Here is a 16,521-nt window from a genome sequence, read left to right as displayed (position 1 = left end):
GCATGCATGAAGAGTTATTAGTGAAGAAGAAAGCTTTAAAGAATCATATGTTGGAAACCTATAGAGATGAGTTTCTCTACTTGATTCATCTACCATTTATTCTATTTTTCTACAAGTTCTAACACCATTTACCTGGTGTAACCTCGGGCGTGTGGACATCTCCGGCAGTACAAACTGCTTCGGCTGTTGTACCCTGGGAGACAGACGCGTTGGCTTATGTAGAGGCGCGAAATCTGTTTTAAGAGAAGCGTGTTGAACACGTGCCTCAGCCTCTACTGTTAACTTTTGTTTTGTTCATTCTTGCAGCCAAAGAGACTACCGGTTGCTGCTGTTGTGGTAAAAATTAGAAATTTTATTTTTATGTTTTTCTCAAGGGGATTACAAGAAGATGTTGTTGAATAACAAGTTGGAAAACTTTATCATATGAAGTTCTTGAGTTGAATCATTTAACATAATTGTTATGTTTTTATTGTTTATTGGTTATTTTGTATTACGATATTTGTACCACTTATTTTCTCATGTTAATAACGAGAGTATCATTATTATTATTTGTATTAATTTTAATATAAAAAGTGATCCATGTTTCTACATATATTTCGTTGGTTTTTATATTACGTAGATTAAAATGAAAACGGGTTAAACCGAACTTATTATATTCGATTGTACTGGAATATATATATTTATAATTTAACATCGTGTCTTGCAATTAAAATAAGCCAAATGATGACAAAAATTGATATCAAGTGAAGTAAAGAAAAAAAAGAAAAGAAGATTAAAGACATTTTGGTTTTTTATATACGTGTAATAGGAAAAGAAAGAACAAAGTCGTTGGAGACTTGGAGGTTTACATCAAAGGAAATATGAAGAAGTATTAAAAGAAATGGAGAGTTGGGCTAGCACTTGAAAGAAATTAGGAAATATGGGCTCTAATCATGAGTTGGCTAGCCTAATAAACTACTCCATAATAGTGTGCTATTTATGTGGACAATGAGGCCCACAAGAATTAGGGAATCAAAAGAGTTGAAAGGACAGCAATCTTTGGCTGTCGGGAATTCAACGCTGCCTGTTGACGCGAAAGTGTGTGTTCATTTGGTTATTTTACTCATTTCCTCTATGAACTTTGGTTAATTATATTTCTAATGAAGAATTTTATATTGATAGTATTTATTTTTTTCGTTTTTATAATTGGCTAATTGTTTTTTGTAATCACCTCCTGGTTGATGATTCGTTATTGTTGAAACCTGAGCTATGTTTATTCTAGTAATTTGAATTGTTTTTCGTTGATTAAAAACATACTTTTGGTGTTATTAATTTTAACGAATTGTGTGTGTTGCAAATATCAGTCTTTTATCATTCGATTTCAGTTTCTTTATATTGGGAAAATATGGTTTAAACTTTAATCAACTTTGATGTTTTGATAATGAATTATTTAATACAATATGACATATAATAGTTTTAGTCTATCATTGAAAACTAGATGTCATGCACATGTTCCTTAACACTTAATTGATTATTATTAGTTCTAACATAAGACTTAATCAAGACCACACACATACAGGATCAAGATTAAGTTTACGTTTAGTAAGAGTTGAATCAAGATTTTTACAAGAACATGAAGATGAAGAAATTACAATATTAATCCGTTGAAGACGAATAAACTCTGGTTGCTGTTAGTGGATATAGATAAGTTTAGATCAAACCGCGTTAAATCCTAGTGTTCTTTATTTGCTTTCGTATTCGTGTTTGTGTTCGCCTCTTGTGAGCACTTAATCCCTATAAAAGGAAAGCTTCATGTACAATTTATATATGTAGGGTTTCAAATCACAAGTCGCAGACATCTCTATAAAACCCATGCCAACTCATAGATTCATGTTTCAACGAACCAAGCTGCAAGTCGCTATATGCCCTTAATTAGCTTGCGGTGGTAATTAGATCAAATCATAAATAATCATACTATAGGGTATATTATATATACCCTATAATATGATTATTAATATGAATTTCGTGATATATGAAACACATGCATCACATACGAAAACAAACAAACGAGCTAGAAACCTTAACATTGACGACATCAAAAATATTGTTAATAACAAGTGTCATGCAGCATATGCTAAGGATTTTATCACTAGGAAACTCCCAGGTAAGTTCCAAAAAACATACGTTTTTTAGTATCTATATTTCATATAAATTCTTGTGTTTGAGTCAACCAAGAAACTATTCTTAAAAATGGCGCTCAAAGTTTTATGGGCACTTGATGTCGCAAGGACACAATATTACCATTTTAAAGCAATCATAATTGCAGGTATGGGTTTGTTTACTGATAGCTATGATTTATTTTGCATCCCACTCATCATGCAGATGATTGGAAGGATATATTACCCTAAGGTAAATAAAGACATTGACTCTAAGAACTGGTTTGAGGTGCCAATTGTCATTTCATCCACAATGATTGGTGTGGCTTTAATAGGGGCCGTGATTGGTCAACTGGTTTTCGGCCGCCTCGGTGACCGAGTCGGACGCCGTCATGTGTATGGAGTTTCTCTTGTGATGATGGTGGTGGGGTCTCTTGGATGTGGATTTTCACTCTCGAACTTGATGTCGATGGTGTTTATTAGCCTTGGGTTCTTTCGGTTCTTGCTTGGGTTCGGTATAGGAGGGGATTACCCGCTATCGGCAACCATTATGGCGGAGTTTGCCAATAAGCGAACTCGTGGCGCATTCATCGCTGGTGTGTTCTCCATGCAAGGATTTGGGATACTTTTAAGCTCGCTCGTTTTCATGTTTGTGTGCTCCATTTTTGAAGCTAGCGCCAACAAGCATGAGCTAGTGACCCCATCGGAACTCCCACAATCACTATCACCATCACCATCACTAATCATTGCTCCGGTCCCACCTGAGTCGGACTTGGCATGGCGGGTCATTCTCATGATTGGTGCAATTCCAGCATCTATGACCTACTATTGGCGGATGACGATGCCTGAAACCGCCCGGTACGAACAACTCATTCATTCCATGTACCAACTAATTTCAGCCACCAGAAGCTAAGTCAGCTTTATAAAATAATGTGATGCTTTTTTTGTTTTTAAGAAAATAATCAAGAAAAAGAACATACAATCTTGGTAAAATAATGGTAAAATGTTATATAACATAATCTACTATAAAATATGTAATTTGCAACTAGAGGTGGCAAATGGGTTGGGTTGGTAAAATAGTGTGATGCTTTTTTTGTTTTTAAGAAAATAATCAAGAAAAAGAACATACAATCTTGGTAAAATAATGGTAAAATGTTATATAACATAATCTACTATAAAATATGTAATTTGCAACTAGAGGTGGCAAATGGGTTGGGTTGGGTCGAACGAGTCATGGGTTGAAATGAGTCATGGGTCAAAACGAGTATGAGTCAAAATGAGTTTGGTTCAAAACGAGTCAATTAAAAAAAGGGTTGTTTTGGTTTGGGTCAAACCGGGTTTTTTTTTTATGAACGAGAATAACAGCGGAAACATTTTAGTTTTTTTAGATTTTTCGTTTTTTACTTATATTTTAAGTTATGAATTTTTTTATTTATTTTTTTTATTTTTTTAAGGGGTTTTCTATTAAGATCAAAAACCCTCAAAAAAATATTCAAAAATAATAATAAAAAAATTATAACTCAAAATATAAATCATAAACAAAAAATGTAAAAACACTAAAATTTTTCATACGTTGTCCTCGTTCCATTAAAAAAACCCATCTAGAATCGAATCGAAACCTAAATAATCGACGAAAATGAAACAAAGAAACCAAAAGCCAAAACCGGACCACATCAATCGAAATCGAAAAAATCAATCAATGATAACATCTCCGTTGCGGAGTGCAAACCATCTCTTTGAGGGAATATTCAATGATAACATCACATTTCCAAGCGTTCTGTCTTTTGTGAACATGTTTCTTAATTAGGTCTGAATAATAATAAAAACATGAGTAACCAGCATCACCGTTGCTACACATTTGCCACAGATTTCCACCACCACCGTTGCTACACCATCGCCTAAAGAACAACCCGCCGTCACACATCAGTAACCAGCATCATCTCCTCGTCATATCCTCGTCCTCTCCTCACCACCACCCCTACTGCTATTTCAATTTTGCCTTTAATCCTCGGTTTTGGGTATGTCCGCCTGGTGTTCGATAAAATGTCTCAATGAGTTAATCGGTTTTTTTGGGTTTACGGAGGGGAGAGCAACTGACGGTTGCTCTCCTTTCTCCTCTTAGTTCGGGTTTTTACTCCCAAAACTCAGCTCGAGTTTGTTTGTTGGCCTTTTTGTTGTGAGGGGTTATGACAAGGGCTCGGATTGTCAAAGGAGCCCCATCGGGGGAGGTGGGCACGGGAGGTGGACATGGTTGTGTGGTTGATGAGGGTGCTATGTCTAACACTCTAAACAATAGTGTGGGTTCGGTGGGTGTTTGGCCATGTCCTTTTAGGGGGTTCCATTGTTGCCCGGATGGACGGGCGGGGTCAAGGGGGATCTCTCGGTTAATTGCGCATATCAAACGACTTCATTTGTCGTCGGATGAGCGGAAAGTGACCCTACTGGACGCCATTTCCACGGATTGTGATTTATTTATTTCGGTTGGGGAGGCTTTTAAGGCCTCAGACCAGTGGCTATGTGGGGTGTGTATGCGTCCAAATGCTCTTAAACGGACGTGTCATCATGCTGATGGAGTCACCAACTACAACGAGGGTGTGGGAGCTGTGGAGGAGTTTATTGTGGGGATTGATAAACCGCATGTTATGAGGGATGTTGCTCCATTGAGAGGGATAGTGGTGGATGAGGTTCTCCTTGACCGCGTCTTCTCTCTTCCTATCACAACTGTTAAGAGCATCCCTCATAGTTGTCGTATGGCATTTGCTCAAGCGTTAACTGTGGCTCTGGGTAAGGTGGTTGCTATGCCAGACTCTGTTGAGGCGTGGGTGAAACTTTTCTTGTTACCGCGGTGCAAGTTGCGTGTTTTCAGACCTTCTAAACGTCAGGAGCGCAGGTCCGGTAATAGAAAGTCTTTGCAATGTCATAGTATTCAACAAGCACTAGCAAGTTGGAGTGCTAAGGATGGTTTTGATGCGCTTATTTTATCCCTTTTTGCCACACCTATAGGGGTGAACTCGAGTCATGAGGAGCCTCTCGCTAAGCACGATGATGTTGCGGTATGCGCCAATGTGAAACAATGTTTACGAAAAGTGGCGGACGGGCATTTCACTTCCGCCATTAAAGTATTATGCTCTTCAGGGGTTGCACCTTTCGGAAATGACACATTGAAAGCGTTAGTGGCTAAGCATCCCAATTTGCCCCCGCCGGTTATGCCTGCTTCATTGCTTTCTGAGCCTCCTCTTGCTGTTGATGAGGATTGTGTGCTTGGATGCATTAAATCCTTCCCTAAATGAACGTCATGCGGACGAGATGGATTGAGGGCACAACATATTTTGGATGCATTTTGTGGAGAGGGGTCGCCGATCGGTGTTGGGTTACTAAAGGCTACTACTGCGATGGTTAATTTATGTTTGGGGGGGGAGATGCCCAAGGGTTTTGGCAGAATTCATTGCGTCGGCTCCTCTCACACCGTTGCTCAAACCGGACAATGGGATTAGACCCATTGCCGTAGGTGCCATTTGGAAAAGATTGATATCTAAGGTGGCTATGAAGGGTGTTGGGAAAGACATTACTAAATACATGTGCGACTTTCAGTCTGGGGTGGGAGTCCCTAGTGGTGCAGAGGCCGTTCTTCATAGCGCGAACAAGTTTTAAGTAAGTTCCATTCTGATGGGTCATTGGCTATGCTTACTATTGCTTTTTGTAATGCCTTCAACTTGGTGGACAGGACTGCCCTTCTGAATGAGGTTCGAGCCTGATGCCCATCTATTTCCTTATGGGTGAACTTTTTATATGGGCAACCGGCCAGGCTATATGTAGGGGACGGCCACATTTGGTCCACCACTGGGGTTCAGCAGGGGGACCCTTTGGGACCTCTTCTTTTCACCTTAGTTCTGCACCCACTTATTCATCTAGTCCAAAGTTCCTGTAAGCTTCTCTTTCATGCTTGGTACCTAGATGATGGTACAATTATTGGGGACTCTAAAGAGGTTGCTAAAGCTTTAGATATTATCAGGTCGGAGGGTCGCCGCCTGGGCCTTGAACTTAATATTAAGAAAACCGAAGTATTTTGGCCATCGTGCAATGGGGTTAAGGTGCAGGAGGGGTGTTTCTCTGTGAGATTGGAAGACCGGTGCTAGGTGTGAAACTCCTCGGGGGAGCCGTTAGCCGGGATGCCGGGTTCATCAGTGAACTTGCTATGAAAAGGGCTTCGCGAGCTGTGGAGTTGATGAGCTATCTCCCGCATTTGCGGGACCCTCAATGCAAGCTCCTTTTGCTCCGCTCATGTATGGGAGTTGGAAAGTTGTTGTTTGGTCTCAGAACATGCCAACCTGTGTATGTAGGGGAAGCAGTTTCTGTGTTTGACAATGGCCTTCGGGGGGCGATTGAGGACATCGTGGTTTGTTGTGGTCCCTTCTTTGGAGATATTCAATGGAGGTTGGCATCACTTCCGACTCGTTTTGGAGGTTTGGGTTTATGTTCTGCTTCAGACGTTTCTACTTATATGTTTGTGGCCTCGAGGGCGCAATCTTGGGAATTTCAAGACCACATTCTTCGAGGTTGTGGTATTGATGGGTTTGACTCCGATTATGGGAGTGCGATAGATCGGTTGCACATTTCACTTCCCGATTTTGACATTAGCGGTTTCTCTAATAAAGACACCCCCCCTAAAGCCCAACATGCTTTGGCGAGTGTCCTTTATAGTGGAATCATCAAGAGTTTGGAAATGAAGTTTGATTTATCCCCTCGTCAGAAAGCAGTGTTTAAGTGTCTTCGGGCTCCTCGGGCTCAAGATTTCTTAAGTGTTCTCCCTATTGAAGGATTGGGCCAACATATGTCGGCTTTTGAGTACCGGGCCATCCTGAATTATCGGTTAATAATCCCTTTGTTTCCGGTAGATGAGCCGTGCCCAGTTTGCCGTAAGGTTTGTTTGGATTCTTTTGGCGAGCATGCAGTTCACTGCAAAGAGTTGTCTGGGTTTAAATACAGGCATGATTTGGTGAGGGATGTTCTATGCGATGTTCTTAAACGAGCCGGAATTTCGGCTAAAAAGGAAGCCCCCGTAAACTTTCTTACGGATCCTCAAGAAGGAAGATCTACATTACGACCGGCCGATATTCTTGTTTTTGGGTGGGTAGGGGGAAAACACGCTTGTGTCGACCTCACAGGAGTGTCCCCTCTTGTTGGGATTAGGGACACTGGTTTTGTAGCAGGCCAGACAGCATTGAAGGCGGCATCGGGCAAGGTTGCTAAACACGAGAGAGCTTGTTTGGAGAATCAACACGTGTTTATCCCCTTCGCCTTTGACACTTTTGGTTTCTTAGCTCCGGATGCCGTGGACCTTTTGAATAGGGTTCAGAAAGTTGTGTATAGTAACGTATCAGCCCATAAGAATCAAAACTTTGTTTTTAGTCGGATTGGGTTTGCTATCCAAAAGGGGGTTGCGGCGCAGCTTGTTGCCCGCTTACCTGCCACTTCATTGTAAATCGTTTGGATGTTTCTATGAAGTCCCTAATAATTCTGAAATTAAAAAAAAAACGAAACTAAAAGAATTCAAACCGAACAAAAACAAAAGAAACCAAAACCCAACACGTCACGGGTGAATACTCGTGTTGACTTGAAACCCGAACCGAACCCGTTCCGATCCGAAACCCGTTTCGTGCCGAAACCTGTCTTGTACGAAAACCCGTTCCGATCCGAAACCTGTCACATTTTCTTAGGACACTAACTCACATCGACCCATTTCTCTGAACTTGTTGACCCATTTTGACCCGAAAATAAATGGATGGAGTTTCAAATGACTTATTTTGACCTATTTATTTAAAACCTTTTACCAAAACCAACTCGTTTAACTTTTAAAACAACTCAAATTGACTCATTCAAAATGGTTTGTGTCAAGATTACCACCCCTATTTGCAACTGTGTAATGTAACATACATGTTGTATCAAAAGACCAAAAGTACATGTGGGTTACTAAGGCATAACTTTGTTTACAAAACACAAAATATTTAGATTTGTGAATACAAAAATTAAAACATGTATAGTTCGTTTTCTTTTTATCCATGTTTAACATTTTTAGAATTTGTGTACATTTTCCTACATAATGCAAATATTATATAAATATAAAACCAATTATATTTGTATATTATTCTAGTAATATAACCTAAGCATGATATACACATGCATGAATACGCGATATATAGTGTTCTCCATCAAACGTATTAAGCTCTCTTCATATATACTGCTTCAACAGATTCACGGCTTTGGTTGAGAAAAACACATTACAAGCAGAAAGAGATATGGGGAGAGTGATGAATGTACCACTGAGTACAATCCAAGAAGATGTCCAGATGATGAACACACCAAACACCCGCGCAGCTTTGTCGAACACTTACCCTTTCTTCTCTTGGGAATTTTTCAGACGACATGGTCGTGATCTCATTGCCGCATCCATTAATTGGTTTCTCATCGATATTGTCTTCTACAGTCTCAACTTGTTCCAATATCATGTATTTAGAGGCCACTTGATTCCCAAGAGCCACATGAATCTATACGATGATGCATTGCAGATCGCGAAACTCCAATCACTAATTGCAATCTTCGCAACGATCCCAGGATATTTTGTGACCGTTTACACGATTGATTACATTGGGAGAGTCAAGATCCAGGCGGTCGGGTTCTTTTTCATGGCCGTAAGCTTGTTTACAATAGCAAAGGTCAACTCGGGCGGAGATTATCCAGATCACCGTTTCATTATTCTCTATGGAGTTACTTTCTTTTTTTCTAATTTTGGGCCAAACACGACCACGTTTATTGTTCCAGCAGAGTTATTCCCGGCTAGGTTTCGTGCAACTTGTCATGGGATTTCTGGTGCGGTTGGAAAAATAGGGGCGATAATTGGGTCGATTGGGTATATTTGGGCTTCCCGTGATCCCCCGGATGGGATTGGGGTGTCACTTACATTAATGGTAATGTCTGGGGTTTGCGGCCTAGGGTTTTTTGTGACATATTTTTTTACTAGAGACAATGGGGCGGTCGCTGGAAGAGAATGAGAATGCCGACGAGTTTACGGGTGTTTGTTTTGTGAGATTTTGGCCTAACAAGTTTTGGACTAACAGAAATGAATTAACAAGTTTTGGGCGTTTAGAAATGCAATAAATACACGTGAAAGAATAATGTCTCTTCATGATATGTAACAATCTCAAATCATTTAGAGGTGATGATTAGAGAGAGATAGTTAATTGAAAGTTTGTATAAATATGATATGCATCATACATATTTATTTCAAGTTGATGAAATTGGGTGTGTTCCTTATGTTTCTTGTGGTCGTTCTATCGCCCGACACGTGCACTTCTTTTAGAATATGTAGATATTGGTCAAGACATGCTTGTTGCCTGATACATCCATCTCAAACGCAACTACACTTTACTTGAGTAGCTAGGTTTGTGCATTTGTCCATATCAAGGACGAGTTTGGTATCGTTTTAGGCCAACTTTTGCAACATCGTCCCTTTTTCTTTGGTCTCCAATTGTTGGAACGTATCTCAATGCTAGCTATTTTAGTGTAATTAGGGGTTCCAAGGGGGGCGAGGGCCTCTTCGAAAGGGTACCGGGGTCTAAGGACTGGCAGCTCCTAGCGGGGTCGAACGCGCAGAGCCCCTGGTTGGAAAAAAAATTTGAACATATGTTTCTATATAAAATTTACATTAGAAATATAATTAATATTAAATTTCGTATTTATAAACAAGTTACAACATGAGCGTAGTTGATGAATTTGAAATTCAAATTCATGATAACTTCTTAAGTGTCTTCGGGGTGTCCGAGGTACATTACTTAGGGCATGTGATATCATCTCAGGGGGTTGCAACCGACGATGACAAAATATCAGCTATTCAAAATTGGCCGACGCCTACTTCTCAAACAGCCCTACATGGATTTCTTGGCCTAACCGGATACTATCGTCGATTTGTGAAACGATATTCCCATATTGCCAGACCCTTAACCGATTTGTTGCAAAACACACGTAAATTTGTTTGGTCAGATGATGCCCAAAAGGCCTTTGAACACCTAAAACAAGCCATGCTTCAACTACCGACTCTTTCCCTACCCGATTTTTCCCAAATTTTTGACTTCACCACAGACGCGTCAGATTTCGGCATCGGTGCTGTTCTTTCTCAGAAGGATAAACCCATTGCTTTCTTTAGCAAGAAGATTAACAAGAAAATGTTGGCAGCGTCTGCCTACATACGGGAACTTTTCGCTATCACCGAGGCAATAAAAAAATGGCGTCATTATTTACTCGGTCGCCGTTTCCGAGTTTTTACCGATCAACACAGCCTCCGTCACCTTTTGACACAAGTCATACAGGCCCCCGAACAACACAAATGGGCTAGCAAATTACTCGGATATGATTTTGAAATCCACTATAAACCGGGAAAGGAAAACAAAGTCGCGGATGCTTTGAGTCGAATCGACAATTTACACATGCTCACGGTTTCAACTCCGGGTTTTCCATGGTTACATGAATTGCGAGATTATTACACCACTTCCCCGGTTGGCCGATCATTCTTTACGGGTCTCTTGGATTCTTCCAAACCAGAATACACCATTCATGATGGGTTGGTTTATCATAACCAACGTTTATTTATTCCGGAGCTGCCATCTTTACGTCTTAAGTTGTTACATGAATTCCATTCGACAACCTTCGGTGGTCACTCGGGCATTACCGCCACCGTCAAATGACTTAATGCTAAATTTTCATGGTCTAAATTACGCTCGGAGGTCACCAGTTTCATTGCGGAGTGTCATGTTTGTCAACAAACAATGTACTCCACACACAAGCCTTATGGGTTGTTGCAACCACTACCAGTTCCACAACAAGTTTGGGAGGACGTATCAATGGATTTTATTATAAGCTTGCCATCATCAAATGGTAAAACTGCAATTTGGGTCATCGTGGATCGGCTATCTAAATTTGCTCATTTTTTTGCCCTTCTAACGAACTATACAGCTCAAAGCTTGGCAACTATCTTTATAGAACAAGTCTATAAATTACACGGGTTACAAAAAAGTATTCTCTCTGATCGTGATCCTATTTTCCTTAGTCGGTTTTGGACGGAACTTTTTAAATCGATCAGTACCCGGTTGTTACATTCAACAGCGTACCACCCGCAAACAGACGGTCAGACGGAGGTCGTTAACCGTACTTTGGAAACATACCTGCGTTGTTTCACTTGTGACGAACCTAAACGTTGGACTAAGTTTTTTTACCTCGCACGCAGAATTTTGGTACAACTCTTCTTACCATAGTGCCATTGATATGACCCCATTTCAAGCCCTTTATGGTCGTTCACCACCTTCTATTCCTCATTATACGCGGTCGGCCTCCAAACCAAAACTTATCGAAGACACCTTACTGGAGCATCAAACCATCCTTGATAAACTCAAGGACAACCTCCAAAAGACCCGCCAACGTATGATGGATCAAGCTAATAAACACCGTCGTGACATGCAATTCAACGTCGGCGACAAAGTTTTGCTAAAACTTCGCAGGTACCGTCAAAAGACAGTTGCTACTCGGGGTGTTGAGAAGCTCAGTCGTCGGTTTTATGGCCCTTTTACTATTTTAGAACGTATTGGGATGGTTGCTTACCGGCTTGATTTGCCAATCGGAGCTCGTATTCATCCGGTTTTTCATGTTTCGTTGCTCCGTCCTTGCAAAGGTGACTGGCCTGCTGGTGGCGTTCCGTTACCACCTGACCTGCTGCATTCTGCTACCAGCCTTGAGGACAAGGCTGTTTTCGAAGGGGGGAATATTGATACGTCGGAATCGGTTCAAGAAGTGGAGGCCCAAACTCATGCAGCATCAGCCCATCATAGACCCAAACGGGCCACTCGTTTACCTCTTAAGCTCCAAGAATAATTGCAAACAACTTCCAGAAGATGCCAAAGAGATAAAACAAAAATTATTTACTTTCCTTATTTTCAGTTATATTAGTTTTTTTCAAAAGATTTGTTTCTTGTTCTTCAAGTTTGCTATTTCTCTAACTCTATAAATACCTTTGAGCTTTTAATAAAAATCAAAAGAAAATTGTCTCACGTCTCTTCTTCTTTTCTAGTATTCTTGGAGATTGACCATCTCGAATTAGGTCTTATCAAATTGTCAGTAATTATAAGTGCGCCAGCCATAAAATAGGAATCCCAAAATCCAAAATACACATAGGATGATATCGGATTCCAAGCCCGACCAGCCCGACTTACCAGTTAACTCAAGAACGAGCCAATATGATCCTAGTATGGTCATCGGGTGTCAAGTTTTTCTAATTTTTTGGCTTAATTTGGTTCCTGGTCGATTTCATTTCCCTCACCTATGATTGATGTTGAGATTATATTTAATACCTTTGAATTTTTAACAAGTCAACAAGTTACACAATAACGACAGTGTAAAAAAACAATACTACACACCCTTACAAACATGACTTTGCATTCATTGTTTGATACAACCAAATGGAGGTACATCATAGCACACATATAATAGACAAAAATAAACCTTAAATTCGACAACTTCAAGAATGTTGTCTCACCATGAAACTCCCTGGCAATTTCCACTGACATAATTTTAGTATTTATGTCAATTTATACTTACTATGTACGTTATCTTGTTTTATAAATTCCTGTGTACGAATCAAGAAGAATAGTATCAAAACAATGGCACTTAAAGTTTTATCTGCTCTAGATGTCGCCAAGACGCAGTATTACCATTTTAAAGCGATCATAATTGCCGGTATGGGGTTATTTACCGATAGTTATGATTTATTTTGTATCCCTCCTATCATGAGAATGATAGAAGGATATATTATCCTGAGGTGGATAGAACCGTGGACCAGAAGAAATGGTTCTAGGTCCCAACGGTCATTGCATCCACAATGATTGCGTTTGCATTAATAGGGACTGTGCTCGGTCAACTGGTTTTCGGCCGTCTTGGTGACCGTGTAGGTCGCCGTCATGTGTACGGCGTTTCACTCATGATGATGGTGGCGGGGTCTATTGGATGCGGATTTTCCCTCTCGAGGCTAACCTCAATGATGTTTGTGAGCCTTGGATTGTTTAGAATATTGCTTGGTATAGGGATAGGAGGGGATTATCCGTTATCGGCCACAATTATGGCCGAGTTTGCCAATAAGCGAACTCGTGGAGCGTTTATTGCAGGTGTGTTCTCCATGCAAGGATTCGGGATACTTTTGAGTTCGCTAGTAACGATGATCGTGTGCTCTATTTTTCAAGCTAGTGCGGGCGAGCTAACGGACCTCCCACTATCAGAAAAAACTGCGCCGGTACCACCGGAATCAGACTTGGCATGGAGGCTCATTCTCATGATCGGTGCAATTCCAGCATCTATGACTTATTATTGGCGGATGAAGACTTCTGAAACCCCCCGGTACTACCCAAAACTCGTTAACTTCATGTAGCTATCAAACTTTTTGACACAAGAAAACAAATCAACAACTCTTTTATAAAACATATAATATAAGTACCTTAAGTAGTTAACATAAGTCAAAACTTTTTAGTACTCATTTTTCAGTGATATATACAGCATACTTTTATTAAAAAAAATCATTTAAATGTAGCTAACTTAATTTAAAATTAGTGGTAACCGGTCTGGAGACATTAGTTAATAGGCAAGTTTTAAATTATGGTATATCCAAAAGAAATATACTTTAGATTCGATACATACAATAACAATTTATTTCAAATTCGACCCATTTTGATGTAAAGCAAAGTGTGTTTTGTACGTAGATATTGATGGTTTTTGCTCGGATTGTTTCCGGCATGATTTGTCGCAAAGGTTTTCTTTAAATATTTATAGAAATTTATTGGTAATTATGGCGATAATCCGTTGGTAAAATCCGTCAGTTGATTACTAAAATCTGGACGTGGGATTTCAAATATCCTATTCTTAACTCATTTATTTTTTTGTGTTTCATGTTACTTCCACAGATATACAGCTTTGGTTGAGAAAAACACACTTCAAGCAGCAAAAGATATGCAGAAAGTGATGAATGTACCACTGAGTACAATCCAGGAAGATGTCGAGATGATGAACACACCGAACACTAGCGCAGATTTCTCCAACACCTACCCTTTCTTCTCTCGTGAATTCTTCAGAAGAGACGGCCGGGATCTCATAGCCGCATCCCTCAATTGGTGCATCATCGACATTGTTTTTTACAGTCTCAACTTATTCCAATATCATGCATTTCGAGGTCGCATGATTCCAAAGGGCCACATGAATATATACAAAGATGCATTGCAGATAGCGAAATTCCAAGCACTCGTTGCGATCTGTGCAACAATTCCTGGATATTTCGTGACAGTTTACATGATTGATTACATCGGGAGAGTCAAGATTCAGGCAGCCGGTTTCTTTTCATGGCGTTAAGCTTGTTCACAATCGCAAAAGTTAACAAGGGCGGTTGGGGATCTGATCCAGGTATAGGTTTCATTATTCTCTATGGACTTACATTCTTTTTCTCCAATTTTGGGCCAAACACGACCACGTTCATAGTTCCAGCGGAGTTGTTCCCGGCTAGGTTTCGTGCAACATGCCATGGGATTTCGGGTGCGGTTGGAAAAGTAGGGGCGATAATCGGGACGATCGGGTTTTTGTGGGCTTCTCGTGAACCACCACATGGGTTTGGGGTGTCACATACATTAACCGCGATGGGTGCGGTGTGTGTTTTAGGGTTTTTCGTGACATATTTCTTCACTAGAGAGACAATGGGGCGTTCGCTGGAGGAGAATGAGAATGTTGATGAGTTCACTGGTGTTTGGTTTGTGAGATTTTGGCCTTGGGCTAAAAGAAATGAAATGAATATCGATGAATAATGTATCTCCATCCTTTCTAAAGATATTCTTATCATGTTTTGATACAATATAATAATAAGATTCGATTAGTTATCCCAAATACCTCTTAGAGGAAAGTAGAGGTGATGATTATATAGATGGTTAGATATAGTTATATGTACAAAGATAAACTGAGATTGTATTGTATCATATCTATTTCAGTAATAAGGAAATGGGGTGTGTTAGTTATTATGTATACCACTAAAAGGCAAGTAGTCTTACTAGATATCATTTTAGTGTATTAAGTTGTGTTGAAAAAGGTAGCTTTTAGAAGTAGATTCAGTGTGGAGTGGATGTAGGTTAATCATGTTCAATGTGTCCAATACCAACTCAGATTAAAGACTCTAATATCTTGGAAAAGATTTGATATAATAATACATTGTTTATTATTATAATTAAGTCTTATCTTGATAGTTTTATTTGATTTGGGTTCAAATATGTATTTGAATGTGAGTAGGACTAAAACCAAGGTGTTATATAAACCCTTGATTATTTGTTTGTTTTATTCAGTTTTTCTCGTTTGTCATTTTGTTAATAAAAGAGTAGTAGAGAATTCTACAAATCTCGTGTTCGTATTCTTGATCCACCTGCTAAAAGTTTAACAAATGGTTCATGTTTTGCGCTCATAAAAGAATCCGTTCAGGTCCAAAAGAAGCAATCGGAGCAGTAGCTGATTAGAGGAACACTACAGTTCGATTGGAAAAAGATATTGTGGCAGATCTTCAGTTTGCCGGTGGGATACATGTATGATGTCGTATCTACAAGGACAGATCTATGGGAAGTTGTTAATGGTTCGGATACTGTCCTTCTCAAAAACGACGTGAACGGGGTAATTGGCAAGTAGAGAATCAAAACGGGTAAGGCGTTTTATATTCTCAAGACTATGATTGAAGAGGAGTTGTTATAACACATACGAGACCTTCAAACACCTAAAAAAGCATGGGATGCCTTGGCAGCCTTGTTTTCCAATAAGAATGATGCAAAATTGCAGCTTCTTAAGAATGAATTGTTGTCCGTAAGCCAAAAGGATTTGACAATACCGCAAAATTTCCATAATGTGAAAACCTTGTGTAGAGAAATCGGATAGCTGGATCAAGAGGCAAGAATTAGGGAACCTAGAATGAAATGAATCATTATACATGGTTTAAAGGCTGTTGTTATACAATGTTGTGGTTGAGTTTGAAAACCTGCTGGCCGGGCAAAAGTCTTTAGCCAAGCAAATAGAGGAGACGTCGATTGGAGGATCAGCAAAAGCCGAGGACACGACTCTTTATGCAAATCGTGGTAAAGGTAAATTGTAGAAAAGCAAATGGCCGGGTCAAAAGAGTTACAAGGACCGATATAAGAAACCTGAATGGAAGAAACATAATCTAAAACAAGAAAGGGAAACAGGTGACTCGGGTAATGATAAAAAGTACAAGAAACCTTGGAGAAGTTTTCCCTTTAACTGTCATAAGTGCAGACAACGAGGTCACATGGCTAAATAT

The 16,521-nt window shown here is 39.8% G+C and overlaps 2 pseudogenes; both read left to right on the top strand.

Annotated features, from left to right (window-relative positions):
- Window positions 1-2,127: 2,127 nt before the first annotated feature.
- Window positions 2,128-9,339, top strand: LOC143597973 (putative inorganic phosphate transporter 1-9; annotated as a pseudogene).
- Window positions 9,340-12,819: 3,480 nt separating this feature from the next.
- On the top strand, window positions 12,820-15,039 carry LOC143597967 (putative inorganic phosphate transporter 1-9; annotated as a pseudogene).
- Window positions 15,040-16,521: the final 1,482 nt, after the last annotated feature.

This window comes from Bidens hawaiensis, unplaced genomic scaffold (genome assembly GCF_021521415.1).
Source record: "Bidens hawaiensis isolate Kalapana, Puna unplaced genomic scaffold, B.hawaiensis_p1.1 tig00049292_1, whole genome shotgun sequence".
NCBI classification, from domain to species: domain Eukaryota; kingdom Viridiplantae; phylum Streptophyta; class Magnoliopsida; order Asterales; family Asteraceae; genus Bidens; species Bidens hawaiensis.
Note: the sequence above shows the minus strand (reverse complement) of the source record. Positions and strands in the feature narration are given on the sequence as shown.